The following is a 27196-nucleotide window of genomic DNA, read 5'->3' as shown; positions in this document are numbered from 1 at the left end:
GAATTAGAGGAGTAGAAAGGGAATGTTAATGAATAGTTTTAATGAATATCCAGATGATGTTTGAATAGGTTTCACATAAGAGACAGTTATTTAAACTTGAAACTCATGAAATTGAGGAAATTATAAACTGAGTTAGGAGATTTGTTAGGTGGAAGGAGACAGTAGGAGTAAGAGATATTTATTAAATTTTGTAGGAAGTGATTCAGTGTATCCCATTAGGATGGGTTGGGGTGACACAATAACTCATTGGTTTGCACTGCTGCATCACACAGAGATGGATCCAGATTCAATTCCAGTGTTGGGTGACTGTCAGTGTGGAGTTTGCACTTTTGCCCTGTGACTGTGGGGCTTTCTGCCAAGTGCTCTGGTTTCCTCCCACAGTCCAATGATGTGCAAGTTAGGTGGATTGGCCATGCTACATTGCCCCACCATCCTTGGATATGCAGGATAGGTGGATTAGCCATGGTAAATGCAAGGTTATTGGAATAGAATAGGGATCTGGGTCTGGATGGGATGCTTTCCAGAGGTTTCTGTGCAGATTCAATGGGTCAAATGGCCTCTTTTTTATTGTAGGGATTCTATGAAAAATTGGTTGAGTTGGCCTTTGTAGTAAGTCACACTCAGTGCTGTTAGGAAGGGATTTCCAGGATATGATCAATTAACAGTGAAGGAACGTCAATATAGTTACAAGTCAGGAGGCAAACTTGTAGGTGGTGGAGTTTCCACACATCAGCTGCCCTTGTCCTCTTAAGTGGTAGAGGTCATCTAAGCAACCTTGGTCAGTCTTTGCAGTGGAGCTTGCAGGTGGTACGCATTGCTGAAATTCCTCATGTAGGAGTACATTATGCTCCCTCGGCACTCTCAAGGTTTGTTTCATTTTATTCATTCATGAGATACGGGGGTCATTGGCTAAGCCAGCATTGATTGCTCATCCCTAATTGCCTGAGGGCAGTTCAGAGTCAATCACATTGCTGAGAGTCTGGAGTCACACGTAGAAAGACTGAGTAAGGACAGCAGCTTCTCTTCCGCGAAGCACCGGATAGGTTTTTCTCCAATAATTGACAATGGCTTCATGTCATCATTAGACTCTTTAATTCCAGACTTTTACTGAATTCAAATTCCCCCAAGTGTTCATTTTGCAGCACCGTGGAGTCCGTGGTCATTACAAATATTTGGTGTTGGCATTTGCATCCCCTTTTCAGATACCTTACGAACCTTTTTATTTTTGTTTGCACTTTAGCCCCACATTCCTGATCTTTGGGCACCTAGTGCTGAGGGGAGTGTGCAGGTCAGAGGATCTCCTCGTGGGTCTGCTCCTGAGCCTGGCCTTACTGGCTATAAACAGGTCCAAGCAGCGGGCTGTGGAGGGGGGCATTGCAACCGACTACCTGCTCCTCTACCGCGATTACGTTTGAGCTCTGGTGTCCCTGGAGAGGGAGCACGTAGTGTCCACCACTGCTTTTGATGCCTTTAGAGAGACTTGGGCACAGTTCGGGAGGGGGGAAAGAGGGGTATTTCTCCATCTAACTGCATTTTGATTTGATCTCCACTTTCCCCTTCGCTGTTTTTCACATAGACATTGCTAGCTCCAAGCTTTCTTTGTTACTGGTTCCCAGGTCACATGGGTGTTTTCCATGGTGGTAGGTATGTTGAATAAAATTATTCTGCACCTTGTGGTTTTTAACTGATTACTATACTTACACTAGTGCAAAGGAAAGAAAAATTGAGTTCAAATTCCACCATCTGCCATGACAAGATTCAAACCCAGGGTCCCCAGAATGTTAGCTTGGTCTCTGGATTAATAATCTAGTGATAACATCACTAGGCCATCGCTTCTTCCAAGCAGTGTTCAATGTGGAGGAGTATTTGGGATGGGCAGAAGTCTGAAATCAGTAGATTTCCTCGCTCCTGATCTGATGCCACGAGACTTCATGGGATCTGCAGTTAATGTCAAGAGCTCCCAGGATAATTCCCTCCCGAATACAGACCACTGCATCTCCACCTTTGTTGGTCTAGCCTGCTGATGGGACATATCCAGAGATAGTTATGACGCTGTCTGGACATTATCTGTAAGGTAGAGAGCCATCAAGGTCTACATCACAGAAAAAGGCTCTTTTGCCCATTGAGTCTGCATGGTCAAAAACAAGCATCAAACTATTGTTATCTTATTTTCCAGCACTCCGCCCATAACCTGGTATGCCTCATCACAAATATACATCCATACACTTCTTAAATGTTATAAGCGTTTCTGCTTCTATCAGGCAGAGAACCAGATTCCCACCATTCTCTAATTGAACAAAATTTTTCCTCACCTCCCCTCTACACATATGCCCCAGTCATTAATCCCTCTACAAAGGGGATAAGCTTCTTCCTTTCCACACTGTCTCTGCCCCTCATAATTTTATAGCCCTTAGTCATGTATCCCCTCAGTCTCCTGTATTCCAAGGAAAACAACCCAGTCTATTCTAACTCTCCTCATAATTAAAATTCTCCAGCCTAGGCAACACTTCGCTAAATCTCCAGTGTAATCACATCTATCCTATAATGGGCATTCTGAAATTGTACATAATACTTCAGCTGTGGCCTAACCAACTTTGCATACAGTTCTAGCATATACACCCTCTTCTTAAACTAAGCCTCAGCTAATAAAGACAAATATTCCGTCTGCCTTCTTAACCATTTTATCAACTTGCTCTGCTACCTTAAAAGGCTGGACATGTACACCAAAGTCCCTCTGTTCTGAGGACCCGACTGCTCATCATGTATTCCTTTGCCCTGTTTGTCCTTCCCAACTGCATTACCTCACAGATATCAAGAATAATGTCATGATTATGTGAGTATGACTACATTAGGCTGCTGTTTGACTAATCAGTGATACAGCTCCCCCAATTTTCACATTTCTTCTCAGATGCTGGAGACGGTGACTATGCAGGGGTGACAGGGCTGTTTGCACCATTGTTTTCTCTGGTGCTTAGACCAGTACCAGGTGGTCCATCCAGTTTGTTTTTCCCTGTTTTGAGATTTTATTTTAACAGTCAGATACAACAGAATGGCCTGTTGCCCATTTCAGAAAACAGTTAGGGGTCAACCAGAGAAGCTGAGAGCTTTGTTCACGTTATTCATTAAACATGACTGATTTATCTGTCCATTTGAGTATTTCAGCCTTAGTGTAATAAACATCTGTTGTAGACCATGTATCATTTCTCTGAATACTAATTATTGTCCAACTACTGTCAAATTCTTTTGTGTATTTTCCTAACACACTATGAGCCAACTTAACCCTCATGATTTCATAAGTTCCTTCAAATTGATGACTCCAGTTTCAGAATAAACTACTGCATTCAAACCTAATGTAAAATTCCTTTATATTATGGTCACTATTTCCCAAAGTCCCCTTGAGAGCAAGGTTATTAATTAGCCCTCCGCCATTAGACAACATTAAATGCAAAACAGCCAATCCCTAATTGTTAAAAATCACACAACACCAGTTTATAGTCCAACAGGTTTAATTGGAAGCACACTAGCTTTCGGAGCGACGCTCCTTCATCAGGTGATCAAGTGTACATTGAGGAGCCAATCCCTAATTGGCTCCTCTATGTACACTTGCAGAAACTGATCTTTTCTGGATGTCAGCTGCATTCCTGACACAAAGGCCTAGCTCATTGAGTAAATGAGGATCCAGTTTCAGCCAGTTCTTAATGCGGCTGCATTTTCAATACACGCCTTGAAAATAAGCCTGCTCAAAATTTGCAACTACAGAATTTAAAACACCCATTTTAAGCAAGCTGAAAATTACAATTAGGCCTACATACATTGAAAATTTAGACAGTTCACCAGCAAATGCATACAACACAATCCAAGCAATGGACTATAATGTGGGAAAAGGTGAAGTTATCCACTTTGGGAAGAAGAATAGAAGAGCTGAATATTAGTTAAATGGGGAAATACCGCAGAAAGCTGCAGTAAAGGGACACTTCAGGGACTTCACGCATGAATGACAAAAAGCTACTATACAATTTCAGTGGAACGTAGGGAAGGAAAAATGGAACAAAAGCCCTTTGCTTAAAGAGAATGGAGGATAAAAATCGAGAGAAATAACCCTAAAGAACTACAGATGCTGGAAAATAGAAACAAAATCAAATAACTGGAAAAACTCAGGAGGTCGGGCAGCATCTGTGGTCAGAAAATAGAACAACAAAGAAAATTACAGCACAAGAACAGGCCCTTTGGCCCTCCAAGCCTGTGCCAATCCAGATCCTCTTTCTAAACCTGTCACCTACTTTCCAAGCATCTGGGTCCCCTTGATACCTACCCATTCATGCATCTGTCTAGATATATCTTAAAAGATACTAGCGTGCCTGCCTCTACCACATTCACTGGCAAAGTGTTCCAGGCACTTACCCCCCTCTGCATAAAGAACTTTCCATGTATATATCCCCTAAACGTTTCCCCTCTCACCTTGAAATTGTGACCCCTAGTAATTGAGCCCCCGACTCTGGGATAAAACTTCTCGCTATCCACTCTGCCTATACCTCTCATCATTTTGTAGACCTCAATCAGGTCTCCCATCAACCTCGTCTTTCTAATGAAAACAATCCTAATTTATTCAACCCCTCTTCATAGCTAGCACCCTCCATACCAGGCAACATCCCAGTGGATCTCGTCTGCAGCCTCTCCAAAGCATCCACATCCTTCTGGTAACTTGGTGACCAGATCTGTACACAGTATTCCAAAAGTGGCCAAACCAAAGTTCTATACTTGATTTTCCAACTCTTGTACTCGATACCCCGTCCGATGAAGAAAAGCATGCCGTATGCGTTCTTGACATTATTTTATTGACTTGCAATGCCACCTTCAGAGTACAATGGACCTGAACACACACATCCCTGTGTACATCAATTTTCCCCAGGGCTTTTCCATTTACTGTATAGCTTACTCTTGAATTGGATCTTCCAAAATGCCTCACCTCACATTTAGATAGGAGTCATAGATATACAGCACGGAAACAGACCCTTCGGTCCAATCTGTCCATGCCGACCAGATATCCCAACCCAATTTAGTCCCATCTGCCAGCACCCGGCCCATATCCCTCCAAACCCTTCCTATTCATATACCCATCTAAATGCCTTTTAAATGTTGCAATTGTACCAACCTCCACCACTTCCTCTGGCAGCTCATTCCATACACGTACCACCCTGTGTGTGAAAAAGTTGCCCCTTAGGTCTCTTTTATATCTTTCCCCTCTCACCCTAAACCTTTGCCCTCTAGTTCTGGACTCCCCGAACCCAGGGAAAAGACTTTGTCTATTCACCCTATCCATGCCCCTCATGATTTTGTAAATGTCTATAAGGTCACCTCTCAGCCTCCGACACTCCAGGGAAAACAGCCCCAGACTGTTCAGCCTCTCCCCATAGCTCAAATCTCCAACTCTGGCAACATCCTTGTAAATCTTTTCTGAGCCCTTTCAAGTTTCACAACATCCTTCCGATAGGAAGGAGACCAGAATTGCATGAAATATTCCAATAGTGGCCTAATCAATGTCCTGTACAGCTGCAACATGACCTCCCAACTCCTGTACTCAATACTCTGACCAAGAAAAGAAAGCATACCAAACGCCGCCTTCACTATCCTGTCTATCTGCGACTCCACTTTCAAGGAGCTATGAACCTGCACTCCAAGGTCTCTTTGTTCAGCAACACTCCCTAGGTCCTTACCATTAAGTGTATAAGTCCTGCTAAGATTTGCTTTCCCAAAATGCAGCACCTCGCATTTATCTGAATTAAACTCTATCTGCCACTTCTCAGCCCATTGGCCCATCTGGTCAAGATCCTGTTATAATCTGAGGTAACCTTCTTCGCTGTCCACTACACCTCCAATTTTAGTGTCATCTGCAAACTTACTAACTGTACCTCTTATGCTCGCATCCAAATCATTTATGTAAATGACAAAAAGTAGATGGCCCAGCACCAATCCTTGTGGCACTCCATTGGTCACAGGCCTCCAGTCTGAAAAAACAACCCTCCACCACCACCCTCTGTCTTCTACCTCTGAGCCAGTTCTGTATCCAAATGGCTAGTTCGCCCTGTATTCCATGAGATCTAACCTTGCTAACCAGTCTCCCATGAGGAACCTTGTCGAATGACTTACTGAAGTCCATATAGATCACATCTACCGCTCTGCCCTCATCAATCCTCGTTACTTCTTCAAAAAACTCAATCAAGTTTGTGAGACATGATTTCCCACGCACAAAGCCATGTTGACTATCCCGAATCAGTCCTTGCCTTTCCAAATACATGTACATCCTGTCCCTCAGGATTCCCTCCAACCACCTGCCCACCACCGAGGTCAGGCTCACTGGTCTATCGTTCCCTGGCTTGCCCTTACTACTCTTCTTAAACAGTGGCACCACGTTAGCCAACCTCCAGTCTCCCGGCACCTTACCTGTGACTTCCGATGATACAAATATCTCAGTAAGAAGCCCAGCAATCACTTCTTTGCCTTCCCACAGAGTTCTGGAGTACACCTGACCAGGTGCTGGGGATTTATCCACCTTTACTCATTTCAAGACATCCAGCACTTCCTCCTCTGTAATATGGACATTTTGCTCGATGCCACCATCTATTTTGCTACTTTCTTCCATATCCTTTTCCACAGTAAATACTGATGCAAAATACTCATTTAATATCTTCCCCATTTTCTGCTGCTCCACACAAAGGCAGCCTTGCTGATCTTTGAGGAGCCCTATTCTCTCCCTAGTTACCCTCTTGTCCTTAATGTATTTGTGAAAACCTTTGGATTCTCCTTAATTCTATTTGCCAAAGCTATCCCTTGTCCCCTTTTTGCCCTCCTGATTTCTCTCAAGTATATTCCTAACGCCTTCATACTCTTTTAAGGATTCACTTGATTTATCCTGTCTATACCTGACATATGCTTCCTTCTTTTTCTTAACCAAACCCTCAATTTCTTTAGTCATCCAGCATTCCCTATACCTACCAGCCTTCCCTTTCACCCTGACAGGAATATACTTTCTCTTGATTCTCGTTATCTCATTTCTGAAGGCTTCCCATTTTCCAGCCGTCTCTTTACCTGCGAACATTTGCCCCCAATCAGCTTTTGAAAGTTCTTGCCTAATACCGTCAAAATTGGCCTTTCTCCAATTTAGAACTTCAACTTTTAGATCTGGTTTAGTCTTTTCCATCACTATGGTCACTGGCCCCAGAGTGCTCCTCCACTGATACCTCATTCACCTGCCCTGCCTTATTTCCCAAGAATAGGTAAAGTTTTGCACCTTCTCTAGTAGGTACACCCACACACTGAATCAGAACATTTTCTTGTACACACTTAACAAATTTCTCTCCACTGAAACCCTTAATACTGTGGTAGTCCCCCAGTCTATGTTTGGAAAGTTAAAATCCCCTACCATAACCATCCTATTATTCTTCCAGATAGCTGACATCTCCTAACAAGTTTGTTTCTCAATTTCCCTCTGACTATTAGGGGTTCTATAATACAATCCCAATAAGGTGATCATCCCATTCTTATTTCTCAGTTCCACTCGTAGAACAATTTTAAGTTCCCTCACTATGATGCAACATGCTGTTTTAATTTGCAGATATATGGTGCTTACTGGTGATTGGAATCGTCAAGTGGTTTATTTAATTGAAAATTTTCCTTGAACTTGTGTACCAATAATTTACTCAAGATTACATAATATCAAAAATACTTTCTAGCTATTTGCTGCCAACAAGTGAAAATTATGGAACCAACAGCATTAGGATTTCAGTCAGTTGTGCTTTTAGCCATCAACCACCTAAACTCTGGAATTCCATCCCGAAACTTCCCACCTCACCCTTTCTTTAAAAGGCAACTACTTTGATGCAGATTATGGCAGCCCTCTTAACACTTCCTTTGACTTAGTGACAATGTTTGTCTGATTACATTTCTGAGAATATATTTGTACATTAAAAGGTACCTTAAAAGCTGTTGTTGTACATAAGCCTATCTTTACAACTTGGTCTGCCTGGAGTATTTTGAACTGGATTGAAGCACTTGTGATTAGGCACATTTAAAGTAATAAGCTAAGAACTTTCTACAAGAAGGTACAGGAAGGATGTTTTTGATGACTGGGTCACAGAGTAAGGATAATAGATAGGTCCCTTAGGCCAGAGAAGAGGAGGAACTTCTTCACCCAGAGAGTGGTGAGATTGTGGAATTCTCTGCCTCAAAAACTTGAGGCCAAAATGTTGAAGACTTTCAAGAAAGATGTAGATATAGTTATTAGGACTAAAGGGATGTCAAGTAGATTGGGCCTATACTCATTAAAGTTTAGAATAAGAAAAGGTGACCTTTTTGAAATATACAAGATCCTGAAGGGGCTTGACAGGGTGGATACCGAGAGATTGCTTCCCCTCGTGAGTGTCTAGGATCAGCGAGAGGAGAAAGCTCCTATTCCTGATGAAGGACTTATGCCTGAAACGTCAATTCTCCTGCTCCTCAGATGCTGCCTGACACGCTGTGCTTCTCCAGCACCACACTCTCGACTCTGTCTAGGACCAGACAGCATCATTTCATAATAAGAAGTTGCCCATTTAAGACAGTGGCAATGTCGAGGTGAGATATTAAGTATATTCAAGGTTAAAGACAGATTTCAAATCATTTGTGGAATCAAAAGGTATGGGGATAAGGCAAAATAGAGAAGTTGAGGATTATCAGATCAATCATGACTCACTCAGCCAAATTACCTCTTTCTACCCCTACATTTTGCACCTCCAGCAATTTCAACGTCTTATGGTCTATAAAGGGAACGTTTATCATACATCTTAGCATCCATATTTCAAAGGCCTCTCTTTTATTCCATGGATCATTATATACTGCCCAATTTCCAAGGCATACAATAAAGTTTTACTTGCAAATAACATTTTCATACCTTTTCTCTGCCTTCCTAGTTTCCTTTTCATTTTCACTTTGCACTGTCCTAAACTTTCTGCATTGTTGAGCTCTGAGTATCTGATGTAAACTTGCCTTTTCTTTGGATTTATCTACCTTAAATTTTTCTTAACCTACAGGAGCTCTATAAATTTTTTTGCATCGATGTTTATTCAGAACATTCTCCACCTCCTTTAATGCACTTCTATTGTTCTGCCACTCATTTATCTTCAAATTTATAATCTATCGTTCCCAAATCACATCTCCACTTGGCAAAATTGGACTTTTCCCAATTCAAGATTTTTATCCTTGGTCTTAGTTAATAATGATACCACATCTGCATTATCATTATGCATTATCATTACCAAATATAATGGGGAGGAAGTTTTGCTACAGCCAAACCTCCAGTACAGTTTTGAGCATTGTAGGCAGAGTATATATTTGGATTCACCAGAATTCCAAGGGTCAGATTATGAAAATAAATTACAATCATGCTGGTCACCTCGAAAAAAAAATTGGAGGTTAAGGAATGATTTGGTTATGAAACAGCTGAAAAAAAATGGAGAGATAGACAGAATATTTTCCCTTTCATTACCAGTCTAGGCGAAAAAAGGAACATAACCTTCAAATCAGAATCAGGCCATTCAGTACGTAAGTTGTAATTCAAGAAAGAAGATCAGGATCAAGCCTGATGGCCTACTGGACTTGATTTACCCAAGCAAATAAGATCACGACTGACCACCGCCCTCAATTTTACTTTCTTTCCCTATCATCATATTCAATTCCCTTTGTCCAAAATCCCATTGGTCTCAATCTTGAATGTGTTTAATATAGCCTTCTGGAGGGCAGAAATTTCTCAAAACTGCCTGCTTCATGCAAAGGGTGGAGGTATTAAGCACACTCCCAGCAAAAATATTTGTTGCTGGTTGAATTATATGATGAATGATAGTTTTTTTTAAGCCAAGGGCAGTAAGGATGAACTGACCAAGTAGATGTGTGGAGCTATGATACAGTTCAGCTTTGAATGGAATAGAGAGTTTAGATCAGAGTGGTGCTGGAAAAGCACAGCCAGTCAGGCAGCATCTGAGGAGCAGGAAAATTGACGTTTCGGGCAAAAACCCTTCATCAGGAATAGAGGCTGGAAGCCTCCAGGGTGAAGAGATAAATGGGTTGGGGGGGGAGGTTTGGTTCTCCAACAATGAGAACAGGTCGCTCTTTATGTATTGTCCGGAACACTCAATTTTGAATTAATCTCCTCTCAAACTTCACATCCTTAAAGAGGTGTGCTCCAACACTGCCAGTTTTCATAACTGAAGTCTCTCATCCCAGCCCCATTATCATATATTTTTCTTGCACTCACCAATGCCTTCAGATCCTTTCATACTTCATAAAGCATCACGTCCACAATATTCCTGTTAAAGTTGAACTCGGGTTTCATTAATTGCAATTCCGAGTTTGGTATTATACATCTCTATTAACAAAATGCAGGATCCTGCACTCTTGCCACATTCAGCAATTTGTACATACATAACCCAGGTCCCTCTTCATTTGCAAGCTCCTAGATAAGGGTTATTCTGTATCATAGAAGAATTCAGGACATTCTCAAATAAAATCAAAACTAAACTATATGATAACAGATTTATGTAGATCAACAGTGTGGGCTCAATGCCCACAGTGGTTGATGTTATGATGAAGGACACTCCTCTCAACCTCACCACGTTACTATTACAAAAGTAACTGAGACCCCATACAGGTTTTTGGCCAAGCTTTTCAGGATATTCCAGTCTGACAACTGTAAAGGATCACTTGTGGCTGAAAAGGTAGAGATACCAAATTGAGTTGGTTTGCCAACCTGCACTAACAAAAACACTGTGCTGATAATTCATATTCTCTTTCAAAAACAATGCGATTAAACTTCATGCCAAATACTCTCTGAAAACAATGCAATACAATCCAAAATTGCCATAATCTCCTAGGTACCTTGCTTCAGTGACCACCTTAATGCATGTAACTCGATACTAAGTACTGGCAAATTAGTGAACCACAAACTGCAGTTAGTATTTTGTGCAGGAAGCGATTGAACATATGCATCACCAGGCAAGTACAGAGCTAGCAGTAATGCACTCACGTTCCGTGTCTGGGCTCCTGCAGAAAGAGTGACCATCTGAGGAAGCTAATGCAGAAACAGGGTGATGTGCAGCTGATCACAGTATGCTTCAGATTTCGGTAAAGGTGACATAAGAAAATTGGAACATGAACATGTTCTTTCCCTCTCCCCTCTCTCTCACCTGAAGGAGCCTACTTTCCCAAGGATCTCCTCCAGTATTCATCCACACAGTCATTTACCTTTCAGCTTCAACAATGTGTGTTAACACACTACTCAGTCGGAGTGGGCACTAACTGTTATCTAAACATTCAGAGTAACTGGACACTAATAGGGAATCCTTTTGCATCATCCACTCCCAAAGTAGGGTAGCTAACAGTAGCACCACTATTATTTCACTTGTTAGCAGCACTAGGAGAAACACAATATGATATCGTTTCCATAACATTCATAAATCATTTATAGCTATATTCATACTTCAAACCTGGAAACTTTGTGCATGAAATACATGAGATGCTCACCATGTGACTTACTTATGCACTGAACCATTAGGAGAATGCAAGTAACAATGTTGTTATTCAAAACCTGATCATTTCTCTTACATGCCACCAACAATTAAATATTAGATCACATGCATCAATGAAATCAATATACAAACTGCGTTCAAACAGATCTTTTGGGAGTTGGATACAAGTAACATATGCCTTTCCTCTCACTATTCTTGGAGTTTTTGCAACAAGCAACAATGCATAAGCTAAACTCAATCTTGTATAGGTCAGCAAAAGAGATGCCTTGCTTCATGCTTCCTGTGATAAAAAAAATACCCGCAGCATCAAGGTTGCATTTAAAGGAGAGGAGATCTGACAGAGATATCTAAAATCATGAGTCTCTTATCGAATGGCAAGTCTGAACTTACAGTTAAATGGATTCTACAATGATTGTTGTATCTTTCATAATGTACAGTCATAACAGGCTGAATTTACAGACTTTAAAAATCTCACTGTTTTATGATCTAATTTTTCTATCGAATTGCTTCAGTCCCATAACCAAAAGTTACATTTGTGAAGTTCACTTTATTTGCACATTATCCCTTTTGGTAACTCTTTCAAGTAGCCTTGTTTCATGCGATCTCATCAGTGAGCACGAGCAAACTGTTGGTGCGAAGAGCAGCTGCCAACTTAGTTCATTTGCTTCCAAATGCTTTTCAACAGGAAAAGACATAGTCAATTTTTCCCACTTAAGTTCCTCATGGGTCCTCTTCTCTCCATGATCACAGATGAATTTACCTAAAACTACACAGATTAGAAATTGAACCAGAGATATTCCTGTTTTATAATGGGATAACACATCAACTATCCCTTTACTCAAAGAGTCAAATAAGCATCGTCAAGTATCCCTTTCATTTTTCCATCCTATACAGTTGATCTTTTGAAAGAACACAAATCTAAACAGAGAAAGTGAACTCAGGTTTCCAGAAAACACATCACTTCTTTTATTCCTAAGGATTAGACTCATGCTATTATTGTTGTACAGAGTGTACACAGCTCAGAATCACAAAATTAAGTGCAGGAGACCATTGAGCCATTCCTGATGAAGGACTTTTGCCTGAAACATCAATTCTCCTGCTCCTCAGATGCTGCCTGACCTGCTGTGTTTTTCCAGTGCCACACTCTCAACATTGAGCCATCATGTCTGCTTTGGCTCTCTGAAGCAGTAATTCACATCATCCTTTTGCCTTCTCTCTGTAATCCTGAACATTGAAATAAAAACAAATAACAGTAATTTCCTTTTAAATGGTTTGATTGGAGCTGCCTCCATTACACTTTCAGGCAGTGCATTCCAGACCCTAACTGCATGAAAAAGCTTTTCTCACTTTTGCTTCTTTCACCAGTTGCTTTAAATCCATGTCTATTTATTCAACAAGCAATGACAGTTTCTTGCTATTTATTCTGTTCAGAATCCTCATGATTTTAGGTATCTCTATCAGATCTCCTCTCCTTTAAAGTAAACAGCTCTGACTTCTCCCATCTTCAGTAATGGAAACTCATCACTGGAACCATTCTTGTGAATCCTTTTGAGCCTTCACATCCTCCCTAAAGTACAGAACAAAGAACTGGGCACAGTACTCCAGCTGAGGTTAAACTAGGGCTTCATACAAGTTCAACATAATCTTCTTACTGTTGTGCTTTATACCTCTATGTAAAGACTAAATAAAAACACACCTCTCTCCCAACCTGTCCTGCATTTTTGTGAACTTACATCCGAATGCATAGAAGTAGCTCTCCTCCTTAAGTAGGACCCTTAATTTTCTTTTCTTTTCAGGCAGTTCCTACTAACATTAGTCAGCTCACATTTCTCCACATCAAACTTTTATCTGCCACCTGTCCAGAATACCTTAAAGATGCCAGTACTTAACACAAGCATTGGACAATTTCCACTAGAATTACCTCATAACCTCAACTGTAACGCAGAAAAATGCATGGAGTTGACACTGTTATAAAAAATGGCAACTACAGTACTTAACCCTTACACTTTATAAACTGTTCAACAAAATTAATAAAGGTAAATGTCTTAGAATGAAGTGAAATTCTGTTCATCTAGAAACAATTTCACTGGTATAGATTCAATCATTCAGCCAAGCAATGACATCGACTTTTTCCAGCTATTACCTCTTGGCTGGTCATTTTACTTCAAGCAGTTGACTAAAGGCCAACTGAATTATTGAAATAAGCTGCAGGCTTTTTGATACTAAACAACTGCTAAAATATAGCAAGATATGTAGGTTACAAACTGTTTACTTTGATTGATAAACACTTTCCCTGCACTACACAACACTAACAGTGAATGCAGGCAGCCACTTCCAGTAAAGAAACTTATCGCTGAACTCAATGTCACCCACACTAAGCTTTTATTCACACTCTCATTCCAGTAAAATCTTTGGATAGCAAACATGTGAGAGAAGCATGCCTGATTTTTCCATTCCCTCGTCCAGAAGCGTTGAAGTTAGCTTTCAGTAACCCAGTCAGTATTAGCTAAGTCAGGACAAACAAGACATTAAAGTTCTTACTGGTATAAATGCTTCACTAACTTAGTGTGATAGCAAATTTCAAGCATATGAAATTTGAGTGTGTTTTGAAGGTCAGGAGAAGAACAGCAACAAGCCATGATTTGGAGATGCTGGTGTTGGACTGGGGTGTACAAAGTTAAAAATCACACAACACCAGGTTATAGTCCAACATGTTTAATTGGAAGCACACTAGCTTTCGGAGCGACGCTCCTTCATCAGCTGATTGTGGAGGGCTCGATCGTAACACAGAATTTATAGCAAAAATTTGCAGTGTGATGTAACTGAAATTATACATTGAAGAATTGATTGTCTGTTAAGCCTTTCATCTGTTAGAATACAGTGATAGTTTCACTTCTTTCATGTGTAAATCACAAAACCCTTTTTTAAAAATAGTTAACAGACAATCAATTTTTCAATGTATAATTTCAGTTACATCACACTGCAAATTTTTGTTATAAATTCTGTGTTACGATCGAGCCCTCCACAATCACCTGATGGAGCGTCGCTCCGAAAGCTAGTGCTTCCAATTAAACCTGTTGGACTATAACCTGGTGTTGTGTGATTTTTAACTAGCAACAAGCCAGATGGGTTTAAAGAAAGAGTTTCAAACAGAAAGGCCTACACAACTCTAGCGCCAATACTGCGGCATATGGGGTATTGCAGGCAGTGGGCTGAGGAAGAGATCATGACAGCAAGTGCCATGAAAGTTTGAAGTACAATAGTTTTACATTCAAGGTTTGGCTGATAGCATGTTGGGTAACACAGCAATAGATTACCTAATTCTCACAGATTGGTGTTTGCCAGAAGACTCCTGTTGAGGTTAAACTGAAAGTGAGAAAGACATGTGTGAAAAGAGGTGGAGGCAGGCATGCAATAGAATTAGGTAGTTGTGAATATAGATTCAAAAGTTCATTTTGGAGTCAATTTGGATGGTACATACATTGCAAATTCAAGACTGGGGCTGGGATGGGACACACAATTAATACATTACTGGAGATGCTCTGGCTATTGGGACCAACGGGTGCATTCTCAAATTATTGTTGGCCATTTATCTGGCCACACCAGGGGAATCAGTGAAAGTGATAATGGGGTCAACTGCATTAGAAGCTGAAGAAAGCAAGGCAGGATAATACATCAAGGTCAGTCACAGAGGATGTTGTATGTGACTAGACATTAAAATTAGGAGCTATTCAATCGATACACCAGCTACTGTCTACTAATAGTCATTGAGAGAAATGTATTCTCACAATTTTATTTTATAATGTTGTGGAATTATCTGCAGATGTTACCTAAAATAAAACCTGTACTACAGGTTAAATTGACAAATATGGACTTGTAACAGGTAATGCAAATTTTGTTAAGAGAATGGCGGCACAGTGGCACAGTGGTTAGCACTGCTGCCTCACAGCGCCTGAGACCCAGGTTCAATTCCCGCCTCAGGCGACTGACTGTGTGGAGTTTGCACATTCTCCCCGTGTCTGCGTGGGTTTCCTCCGGGTGCTCCGGTTTCCTCCCACAATCCAAAGATGTGCAGGTCAGGTGAATTGGCCATGCTAAATTGCCCGTAGTGTTAGGTAATGGGTAAATATAGGGGTATGGGTGGGTTGCGCTTCGGCGGGTCGGTGTGGACTTGTTGGGCCGAAGGGCCTGTTTCCACACTGTAATGTAATGTAATCTAATCTAATCTAAAATCAAAAAGATGGAAAATTTAGTGTAATACCTGAAAAAAAATACCTGAGACAATGCAAATAAAAAGGTCATTTGTTGAAGGTGTAGATTATCAAAAAATCTCAGACTAGTTTAGGACTGAAATGCTGCCTTAATATCACTGCCAACTATTCATTGATCGGAATTAATGCATTTTTTTGAAAACTGCTACTTTATGTTTTCTCCTATTCGCATGGTAGGTAGACAGCATAGCAGAAATGTTAGAACACAGTACAACCCAACGATAACATAAGTAGTCACATAAGAAACACGTGTGTACTCCTTTGAAGAACTATTCAAAGCTGCTCATTCAAATAAATGCAGGAGGGCTCAGTGGTTAGCACTGCTGCCTCACAGCACCGGAGTCCCAGGTTCAATTCCTGCCTCGGGTGACTGTCTGTGTGGAGTTTGCACATTCTCCCTGTGTCTGCATGGGTTTCCTCTGGGAACTCCGGTTTCCTCCCACAGTCCAAAGATGTGCAGGTCAGGTGAATTGGCCATACCAAATTGCCCATAGTGCGAGGTGCATTAGTCAGAGGGAAATGGGTCTGAGTGGGTTACTCTTCGGAGGGTCGGTGTGGACTGGTTGGGCAGAAGGGCCTGTTTCCACACTGTAGGGAATCTAATCTAGTCATTTTGCGGATTATAAGACCTTGCAAACAGGAAAAATATAATTGATGTATCTCAGAATGAGGAAATAACGTTAGGTCGGAGATCAACAAGACTTTCGACACTTCAAATAATGTAGGATTTTCTGTTTTAAACTTGAAACTCAAAAACTGGAAAAGATCTTGAAATTCCATGGAAACATTATCCTCGAATGGACTTTGAAGCTGAAGTCTTCTAACTCAGACAAGAATGCAGACAAGATGACACTTAATAAGGCAATGTAAAGCATAGCTATTTCAATAGCAATAGATAACCCACAAGGGAGGAAACTGTTCAACTCCAACACCTCAATCCAAAACCAAAATCACACCGACTTCAATCAAACAGCTTTAGCATGCAGATAATGCCTGTGTGTTACTCAGAAGCTCAGCTCCAAGTTACTGTTGACTCCTTGTCAATTCTTACGTGCTTCTGAAAAAAAACTAATGTTCTCTTCCAACCAGCTCCCAAAGTAAAATACATCCCCACCCCTCACCCAACTTCCCCTTCAATTAAGATTAATGGTGAAAACCTGGAAAATGTGGACTATTTGTATCTTAGGAACTGCCTCTTCACCTGGGCAGACCGAGACAACAAAAATTATCACTACCTCCAAAGTGGCAGTTCAGTGTTCCACCAACTGAGGCAAAAAAAGTGTATCTGAGGATCTGGATCTCAAACCAGAGATTAAGACCAAAGTTTTACTGGGTACAGTGTATGCCTTGGAGACCTAGACAACCTAAAAAGGTATCTCAAAGCACTGGAGAAATACTACTATTGATGCCTTTGCAGCTTCCTCTGAATCCAATGACAAATAAGGTAGTCCAATAACAGTGCCTTTGCCCAAGCCAACTTGTCCAGAATTAACACCGCTGGGTAGAACATGTCATTATGCATATGACTCCCAAGGCAGCTGTTCTACTCAAACTTCTGCAGGAAACCCCTTGAAAGAGAGCAGAAAATGCTCCCAAAAATCCCAGAAGAAGCCAAACATTCCTACCAATTATATTAGAGACTCTGGCATGTGAGACCAAAACAGAGAAGGCTCATTTAGGAATACACCAAATGCATCAAGATAATTTATCAGGAGCAAACAGAATTATTATAGGAATCACACAACTCAACAAATAATCCCAAGTATCCAACACTTTAAAGCAGCATCTGGTGTGCACATGGTAAAGTCTGCAGATTGTACACTGGATTTCACAGATTCAGAACTCATTAAAATAAAGTTAAACCAAGTCATCTTTGATTCAAAGGGGCTGCCTAAGAACAAGCAATTAATGATACTGTCCTCCAAACCAGACAGGATTCATTCCCTTCACACTTAAAGCTTTGTTACATTACCCAAACTTGAAAATGAGCACAATGTATCAGTGTATTCGAGCAGCTTTCTTCTCTCCTTTACTGATGATTCTGACTTATTTGGGGAGCTGCTTCAGTGGCAGCCATCAGACTTCTGGCCCCAGTGATTAATTCTTCATCTGAAGAGTCTAGATTAAGAATGTTAATTGGCTATTCAATTGGGGGATGCATAGCAAGAGTCTCCAGCCACACACTTTCCTACATTGATTATGAGGTAGCTAATCAGGAGTTTGAATCCTGACTGATAAGTTTTTCTTTATCATTTGGTGAAAGAATTCAAACAGTTGATGGTTCGTTTCTTTTTGGTCTATTCCCAAATGGCCACTTTTCCTGAACACTTTCAATTTCAGATCATCTTTCATGCAAACAAAATTCTTCAACCCGTTTAAGCATTATGCTGTACAGCATCTGTTTAATATATTCAATTTAAAAGTAAAATATTCTGCTTAATGTTAAGTGCCAAGAACAGTGTAGAAACATTATTTACCATGTCGGGACAGCCACCACAGCTTCATGTTACACATTGAAAAGCATTTAAAGACTAAATGTAAAACTACTCAATTTTGTTTTAGTTGAACATAAACTGCTTTTGTATAGCATGCACTGACTAAAAGGTGCTGGTTTGAAGCATGGTTTTAATACTCCAGCAGCCTTGGGTCTCACAAGATGGTGGTTTGCACAATGGTGGTCAGCTTAGCAGTCCCAATCTGTGCTGACACTCTTGGTCACACTTGCTGCAGCTGAAGGTAATGCCCTGAGAAGGTGAGAGATTTGCTGGCCTCCATTTTCACTCATCCCTCTCCTCAGCCAGTTTACCTTTCCATTTCTCCTTGCCTCTTCTGATGGTCCTCTGAACAGTGAGCTCCAAAGGTCCCAGCCATCAGCAGCTTTTAACCAGTGCCATCTTTTGCAACATCTGCATTTTCATGTTTCCTTTGCAGACCTGCTCTAAGGATACATGCCTATCATCCATCTATGAATGTGCTGAAGCATTGCCCATGCTGTTGGCTTGGTTGAGTGTAGACTGTTGGAAGTCTAGCCGAGCATGTTAATTCTGACTTAGTGTCTTTGCCCCAACAAATAATACCAAGGATAGATTCTCAACAGCAAAAGATGAGCAATGGAATTTGCAAAATCATGGGCATCTTATGTTTCACACTTTTTACAACTGTAGGACTTTTGAAATTCCACAGCAGCTGTGATTTTCATGCACAATTTGGTTTTGTGCAGCTAAGCTATATTCTACCTGCACTAACGCACAATCGTAAGACAGATTTTCACCACAGCAAAGGCTTTAGCTCCAGTGCACCAGACAAAATTGATATAGTGCCCAAAGACATTTGTGTGGCATGACTTGAGAAATCTATAACATGCGTTATGAAACCTTACTGCTTATTGGTGTCACTGTGACCATATATAAAAATTAGCATATCCATCCATATGAAGCATGCTGCACTGGACATCCCTGTTTTATATACACCAGTATCATAATACAAACACAAAGATGCACCTGTAAAACTGGTACTGTTCATATGCCAAGAATATTTCTAGGACTGAAAGATCACCTCTAGTATAGCAAATGTAATCTTGCCTAGATAAGGAGTGCCACATTTATTAGCACTCATTTGAGATGAAATCCTTTTTAAATAAACCACTGAATGCACAACTCAAGTCCTTAAACATGAAAATGCTAATAGAATCATCTATCAAAGACAAAAAAATAGTAGTTCTATAGAGTCATAGAGATGTATAGCATGGAAACATCCAGTCCAACTCATCCATGCTGACTAGTCCCATTTTCCACCACTTTGCCCATATCCCTCTAAATCCTTCCTATTCATATACCTATCCAGATTCCATTTAAATGTTGTAATTGTACCAGCCTCCACCACTTTCTCTGGCAGCTCATTCCATACACACACCACCCTCTGTGTGACAATGTTGCCCCTTAGGTCCTTTCTATATCTTTCCCCTCTCGCCCTAAACCTATGCCCTCCAGATTTTGGACTCCGCCACCCCAAGGAAACGACCTTGTCTATTCACCCTATCCATTCCCCTCATGATTTTACAAACCTCTAAGTTCACCTCTCAGCCTCCTACGCTCCAGAGAAAACAGTCCCAGCCAATTTAGCTTCTCCCTACAGCTCGAACTCTCCAACCCTGGCAACATTCTTGTAAATCTTTTCTGAACCCTTTCAAGTTTCAAAACATCCTTCCTATAATAGGGAGCCCAGAATTGAATGCAATATTCCAAAAGCGGTGTAGCCAACATCCTGTATAGCCGCAACATGACCTCCCAACTGTTAAATTCAATACACTGACTAGTAAAGGCAAACAAGTAAATTTTGCCATGCCCAAACCTGAAACAAACTTTCAATGAATAAAAATCAGATGCAACCACATAGCAGTTCTACATTTAGTTATTAACATTATAAAACTGTTACATTAATATAAGTAAAATAATGAAAGCAGCATCATATGCAGACAAGCATTCTGTTACCTTGCTAGGGTCACTACTTTAAGCACTGATTTCTCTGAGTAGCCTGAAGCTATATATTCTTGTCTGTGTGTGCCCATCACTCTAGCTCACACAATAAAGAGTTGCATCAGCAGAATTATGGGTATGCTGGTGTTACCATTTTTGATTTTTTTAATAAAGACTATTTTAAAAATAAATTTTCAAACATACATGGAAATGAAACAATTAATAAAAAATGTGAAATGACACATTAAGTTCCTAAAACTTCAGATTACTTTTCAGAACAAGCTCCACCTGATCTCCACCATGTTACATCAAATACAGTTTATGCTATAATGTGCATTTCTTCAACGCGAATTGGCTATAGCATGATTGAAGAATTTAGACCATTTGTAGGATGCAAACTTTTCTTACCTGAATTGGCTATAACACAATCCTAGCCCCATTAGTTTAAATGGTATTGTTATTACACAAGTACTTATTTTATTTGTTCAGAACATTGAAATGATCATGCCTCTAACAATGTCAGAATTATACATGAGCAAATTGGAAAGGTTTGTTATTTGGGGTCATTCTCTGTTTAGTAACATTTATGGGGCAACATTGCAAAATTGTATTCTATAAAGGTGAAACTACAGAAGTAGAAATGGCATTACATATGGATGTACTGATATAATATTGGTAGAGCACAAAGGTGGAAAATGGTTAGAAGAGGCAGAAAATGCAGGAATGTTGGTTGAAAAGTCACTTCTGTGTTTCTACATGTAGCAGAATTATTCATTTTCTAAATTCCGCAAATACAAATCTGTAACTGGTTTTATCAACACTGGAAACGTCAGTTACGTCCTGTGCCAATCAACAGGTGGATGGAAACTACATCTTGCAGTCCTCGGTGTTCATATATATCAAATTGTTAATTTAGTGACCAATTAAATTTATATGGATAATCTTTCTTCCTCATTGGAAAACAAATTAAAAATGACATCTAACTTTTACATTTAAATCCTAACTATAGATCTAGAGGACCTGAAATGCTTATAAATTACCTTTTTTTTAACATCACCTGAAGCTGCTTATATATAATCTTACAGGCATTGCCAACCTTACCCAGTGATAGAGAAAGCTTTTGTATTTATAAAGAACCTTGTCATGTCCTAAAGCATCTTAACAGTGTTTTACAATTAAATACCTTGCATTGTAGTTGCTGTTATGCAAGTGATTACACTCCACGTGCTAGCTTTGATGTTAAAAGACAGAAGTATGATCAGTAATGAACATACATCTTAATGAGCAGGACAAATCAGTCATTCAGCTCCTTGAGCCCTCTTCACCATTTAATAAGATCGACGCTGATCTGATTGCAATTTCTAATCAATGTTGCCACCTACCCATGATAACTTAACATCACCCCCTTGCTTAGTTCCTGTGGATTGAAGAGTGAGGCTTTAGCTCAGGAGTCTTTGACAAGGAAGTTGAGTGAAGTGATTATGCCACAGTTGAAGAGGGTGAAGACATGACTGCCAAGCTGGTTCAGTGTGCTACGTGTTTGATGTAGGAGGTCAACGACTCTGGTGTGTCTGGCTCGTATAAGTGTGGAAAGTGTGTGCATGTTCAGCTACTGACAGAGCATATTGCAGCACTGATGAAAGAACTCGAGGACCTTAGGCTCATCCGAAAGAACGAGATATTTCTGGACAAGACCTTCAGCGAGGTTATTAGACCGACCATACCAGAAGAGAGCAGAAGAGAGCAGACGATGAGGAAGGCAGAGAGGAGACAGGTGCAAGAGACCCCAGGGGAAGTACCTGTCAGGAACAAATTGAATCTTTTGGAAACAGTAGAGACAGATGACACTGCCAGTCCGCGAGGCGGCCAGGTCTGTCAGTCAAAAATTGGTGTGGAGACAGAGCAGAAGAGTCGGACATCGCACAGAGCCGTGGTAACAGGGGACTCCATAGCGAGAGGAACTGACCGGGGTTTTGTGGCAGCAGGCGGGACTTAAGGATGGTGTGTTGCCTTCCTGGTGCCAGGGTTAAAGACATCACAGACAGAGTGCAGGAAATCCTCAAGGACGATGGTGAAGAGCCAGAGGTGGTGGTACATGTGGGCACAAATGATGTTGGGAAGAAGAGGAGGAACATACTACAATGGGACTTCAGAGAACTGGGAAGAAAGCTGAAAAGCAGGACGACCAGGGTGGTTATCGCCGGTTTGCTTCCAGTTCCTCGGGCTGGTGAGGCCAGAAACAGGGAGATAATGGACTTGAACATGTGGCTGGGGAACTGGTGCAGGAAGCAAGGATTTAAATTCTTGGATCACTGGGGTATGTTTTGTGGTAAGCATAAATTATACAAGAGAGACGGTTTGCACCTTAATAGGTTGGGGACCGGCATTCTGGCAGGCAGGTTTGCTACTGCAACACTGCCGCGTTTAAACTAAGTAGCGGGGGGGGAGGGGACAAACTGGATGTTTAAGAAGGAAATTGAAGGGAAAGTTAGAACAAGGGAAGTCAAGAAAGACAACTGTATCAATGAGGCAGAAAACTCAAAGGGATCATGCTGTACGGTTGAGTGAATTAGGAGTTGATGGGAAGGGTGAGGGCAGTAACAAATTAAAAATACTATATAGGAATGCACGAAGAATTAGAAATAAGATGGATGAGCTTGGGGCTCTTTTGGAAATTGGCAGATACGATATTGTGGGGATAACTTGCGCGGGGGACCTAGAATCAGGGGATCTAGAGTCAGAATGGATAGAGCTGAGAAATTCTAAGGGTAAAAAAGACCCTCTCGGGAGTTATCTACAGGCCCCCAACCAGTAGTCTGGATGTTGGATGTAAGTTGAATCAGGAGCTGAAGTTGGCCTGTCGCAAAGATGTTACTACAGTTGTTATGGGGGATTTCAACATGCAGGTAGACTGGGAGAATCAGGATGGTATTGGATCGCAAGAAAGAGACTTTGTGGAGTGCCTCCGAGATGGATTCTTAGAACAGCTCGTGCTGGAGCCTACCAGGGAGAAGGCAATTCTGGATCTGGTATTGTGCAACGAACCAGAATTGGTCAGGGACCTCAAAGTGAAGGAGCCATTGGGAATTAGTGACCATAATACAATAAGCTTCAAGCTGCAATTTGAGAGGGAGAGGGTACAATCGGAAGTGACAATATTTCTGTTGAATAAAGGGAACAATGAGCTACGGGGGAGGAGCTGGCCAAAGTTCAATGGTGCAATACCTTAGCAGGGATGACAGTGGAGGAACAGTGGCAGATATTTCTGTGTATAATACAGAAGATGCAGAATCAGTTCATTCCAAAAAGGAGGAAAGATCCTAGGAGGAGGTACGGGTGGCCGTGGCTGACGAAGGAAGTTAAGAAACATATAAAGTCAAAAGAGAAAAAGTATAACATAGCAAAGATAAGTGGGAAAATGGAGGACTGGGAAGCGTTTAAAGAACAACAGAGGATTACTAAGAAGGAAATACGCAGAGAAAACATGAGGTACGAAGGTAAACTGGCCAAAAATATAAAGGAGGATAGTAAAAACTTTTTAGGTATGTGAAAGGCAAAAAAATGGTTAAGACTAAAATTGGGCCCTTGAAGACAGAGCTGAAAATGTGTTGCTGGAACAGCGCAGCAGGTCAGGCAGCATCCAGGGAACAGGAGAATCGACGTTTCGGGCATAAGCCCTTCTTCAGGAATCTTGAAGACAGAAACAAGGGAATATATTACGGGGAACAAAGAAATGGCAGAAGAATTGAATTGGTACTTCAGATCTGTGTTTACTGGGGAAGACACAAGCAATCTCCCTGAGATAACAGTGGCTAAAGGACCTGAACTTCAGGAAATTTATATTTGCCAGGAATTGGTGTTGGAGAGACTGTTAGGTCTGAAGGTTGATAAGTCCTTGGGGCCTGATGGTCTACACCCCAGGGTCCTGAAGGAGGTGGCTCAAGAAATCGTGGATGCGTTGGTGATTATTTTCCAGAGTTCGATAGATTCGGGATCAGTTCCTGCGGATTGGAGGGTGGCTAATGTTGTACCACTTTTTAAGAAAGGTGGGAGAGAGAAAGCAGGAAATTATAGACCAGTTAGTCTGACCTCAGTGGTGGGAAAGATGCTGGAGTCTATTATAAAGGATGAAATTACAACACATCTGGATAGTAGTAACAGGATAGGTCAGAGTCAGCATGGATTTATGAAGGGGAAATCATGCTTGACTAATCTTCTGGAATTTTTTGAGGATGTAACTCTGAAGATGGATGAGGGAGATCCAGTAGATGTAGTGTACCTGGACTTTCAGAAAGCTTTTGATAAATCCCACGTAGGAGGTTAGTGAGCAAAATTAGGGCGCATGGTATTGGGGGCAAAGTACTGACTTGGATTGAAAGTTGGTTGGCTGACAGGAAACAAAGGGTAGTGATAAATGGCTCCATTTCGGAATGGCAGGCAGTGACAGGGGGGTACTGCAGGGATCAGTGCTGGGACCGCAGCTTTTTACAATTATATTAATGATATAGAAGATGGTATTAGTAATAACATTAGCAACTTTGCTGATGATACTAAGCTGGGTGGCAGGGTGAAATGTGAGGAGGATGTTAGGAGATTACAGGGTGACCTGGACAGGTTAGGTGAGTGGTCAGATGCATGGCAGATGCAGTTTAATGTGGATAAATGTATGGTTATCCACTTTGGTGGCAAGAACAGGAAGGCAGATTACTACCTAAATGGAGGAGAAAGTGAGGACTGCAGATGGTGGAGATCAGAGCTGAAATGTGTTGCTGGAAAAGCGCAGCAGGTCAGGCAGCATCCAAGGAACAGGAGAATCGGCGTTTCGGGCATAAGCCCTTCTTCAGGAATGAGGAAAGTGTGTCCATCAGGCTAAGATAAAAGGTAGGGTGGAGGGACTTGGGGGAGGGGCGTTGGAATTGCGATAGGTGGAGGGAGGTCAAGGTGAGGGTGATAGGCCGGAGTGGGGTAGGGGCGGAGAGGTCAAGAAGAAGATTGCAGGTTAGGAAGGCGGTGCTGAGTTCGAGGGATTTGACTGAGACAAGGTGGGGGGAGGGGAAATGAGGAAACTGGAGAAATCTGAGTTTATCCCTTGTGGTTGGAGGGTTCCCAGGCAGACGATGAGGCGCTCTTCCTCCAATCGTCGTGTTGCCATGGTCTGGCGATGGAGGAGTCCAAGGACCTGCATGTCCTTGGTGGAGTGGGAGGGGGTGTTAAAGTGTTGGGCTATGGGGTGGTTGGGTTGGTTGGTCCGGGTGTCCCAGAGGTGTTCTCTGAAACGTTCCGCAAGTAGGCGGCCTGTCTCCCCAATATAGAGGAGGCAACATCGGGTGCAGCGGATGATGATGTGTGTGGAGGTGCAGGTGAATTTGTGGCGGATATGGAAAGGGGAAGGTGCTGGGAGTGGAGGTTGGGTTGGTGGGGGGTGTGGACCTGACAAGGGAGTCACGGAGGGAGTGGTCTTTTCGGAACGCTGATAGGGTAGGGGAGGGAAATATATCCCTGGTGGTGGGGTCCGTTTGGAGGTGGCTAATAGCACGCTGGCCTTCATAACAAGAGGGATTGAGGTTCAATCTGCAGCTGTCCAGGGCCTTGGTGAGATCACACCTGGAGTGCTGTGTGCAGTTCTGGTCTCCAAATCTGAGGAAAGACATTCTGGCTATTGAGGGAGTGCAGCGTAGGTTCACGAGGTCAATTCCTGGAATGGCGGGACTACCTTACGCTGAAAGACTGGAGCGACTGGGTTTGTATACCCTTGAGTTTAGAAGACTGAGAGGGGATCTGATTGAGACATATAAGATTATGAAAGGATTGGACACTCCAGAGGCAGGAAACATGCTTCCGCTGATGGGTGAGTGCCGAACCAGAGGACACAGCTTAAAAATACGGGGTAGACCATTTAGGACAGAGATGAGGAGAAACTTCTTCACCCAGAGAGTGGTGGCTGTGTGAAATGCTCTGTCCCAGAGGGCAGTGGAGGCCCAGTCTCTGGATTCATTTGAGTTGGATAGGGCTTTCAAGGATAGTGGAATCAAGGGTTATGGAGATAAGGCAGGAATAGGATACTGATTAAGGATGATCAGCCATGATCATATTGAATGGTGGTGCAGGCTCGAAGGGCAGAATGGCCTACTCCTGCACCCAATGTCTATTGTCTATTAACAAGAATTATCTAGCTTGGCCATAAAATTACTTAAAGACTGGTTCCACAGTCTTATGAGAATGCCAAGAATTCAAAACCCTAAGAAAAATCACCTCATCTGTCTCAAATAGTTGACCATTTATTTTTAAACAGTGACCTCGAGCTCTAAATCTTCCATAAGAGAAAGCATCCTCTCCACATTTACCCTGTTAAGCCCCTTCATCAGGACCCTGTATGTTTCAATTAAGTCACCTCTGACTCTTCTAAACTCCAGCAGATGTCTGTCCATTCTGTCTAGCCTTCCCTTCCTGGTATTCGTTTTAGAAATATTTTGAACTGCTTCCAACAGAGTTATATCCTTTCTTAAAGTGACCATAACTATATACGGTACTCCAGATTCGGTCTCACCAGAGCCCTGTACGACTGAAGTATAACCTCATACTTCCATTTTCAATTCCCTTCACAATAAATGACAGCTTACTATGAGCTTTCTTAATTACTGGCCCATTAGCCTCTTGCAATTCAAGCACGAGGACACCCAGATCCCTCTGTATCTCAGTGCTCTGTAAACATCTAGACAGCTATTTTTCCCTTTCTTGCCAAAATGGACAATTTCACATTTTCCCACATTATTCTTCTTTTGCCACATCATTGCCAACTCATGTAATCAATATCTTTTTGTAATTTTGTGTTTTCTTAATAACTTACTTTCTCACCTTTCTTTGTGTTATTAACATATTTGGCAACATACGTCTG

The 27196-nt window shown here is 41.5% G+C and overlaps 1 protein-coding gene across 12 annotated transcripts in view; it reads right to left on the bottom strand.

Moving 5' to 3' along the window:
* LOC122542077 (RNA binding protein fox-1 homolog 2-like) overlaps positions 1-27196 on the bottom strand; it is a 370347-nt gene that overhangs the window by 129850 nt on the left and 213301 nt on the right. The window lies entirely within an intron of this gene.

Source organism: Chiloscyllium plagiosum, unplaced genomic scaffold (genome assembly GCF_037043375.1).
Source record: "Chiloscyllium plagiosum isolate Xiang-an unplaced genomic scaffold, Cpla_swu_hap1 HiC_scaffold_33, whole genome shotgun sequence".
NCBI classification, from domain to species: Eukaryota; Metazoa; Chordata; class Chondrichthyes; order Orectolobiformes; family Hemiscylliidae; genus Chiloscyllium; species Chiloscyllium plagiosum.
The sequence above is the reverse complement of the archived record's forward strand: the minus strand, read 5'-3'. Positions and strand labels throughout refer to the sequence as shown.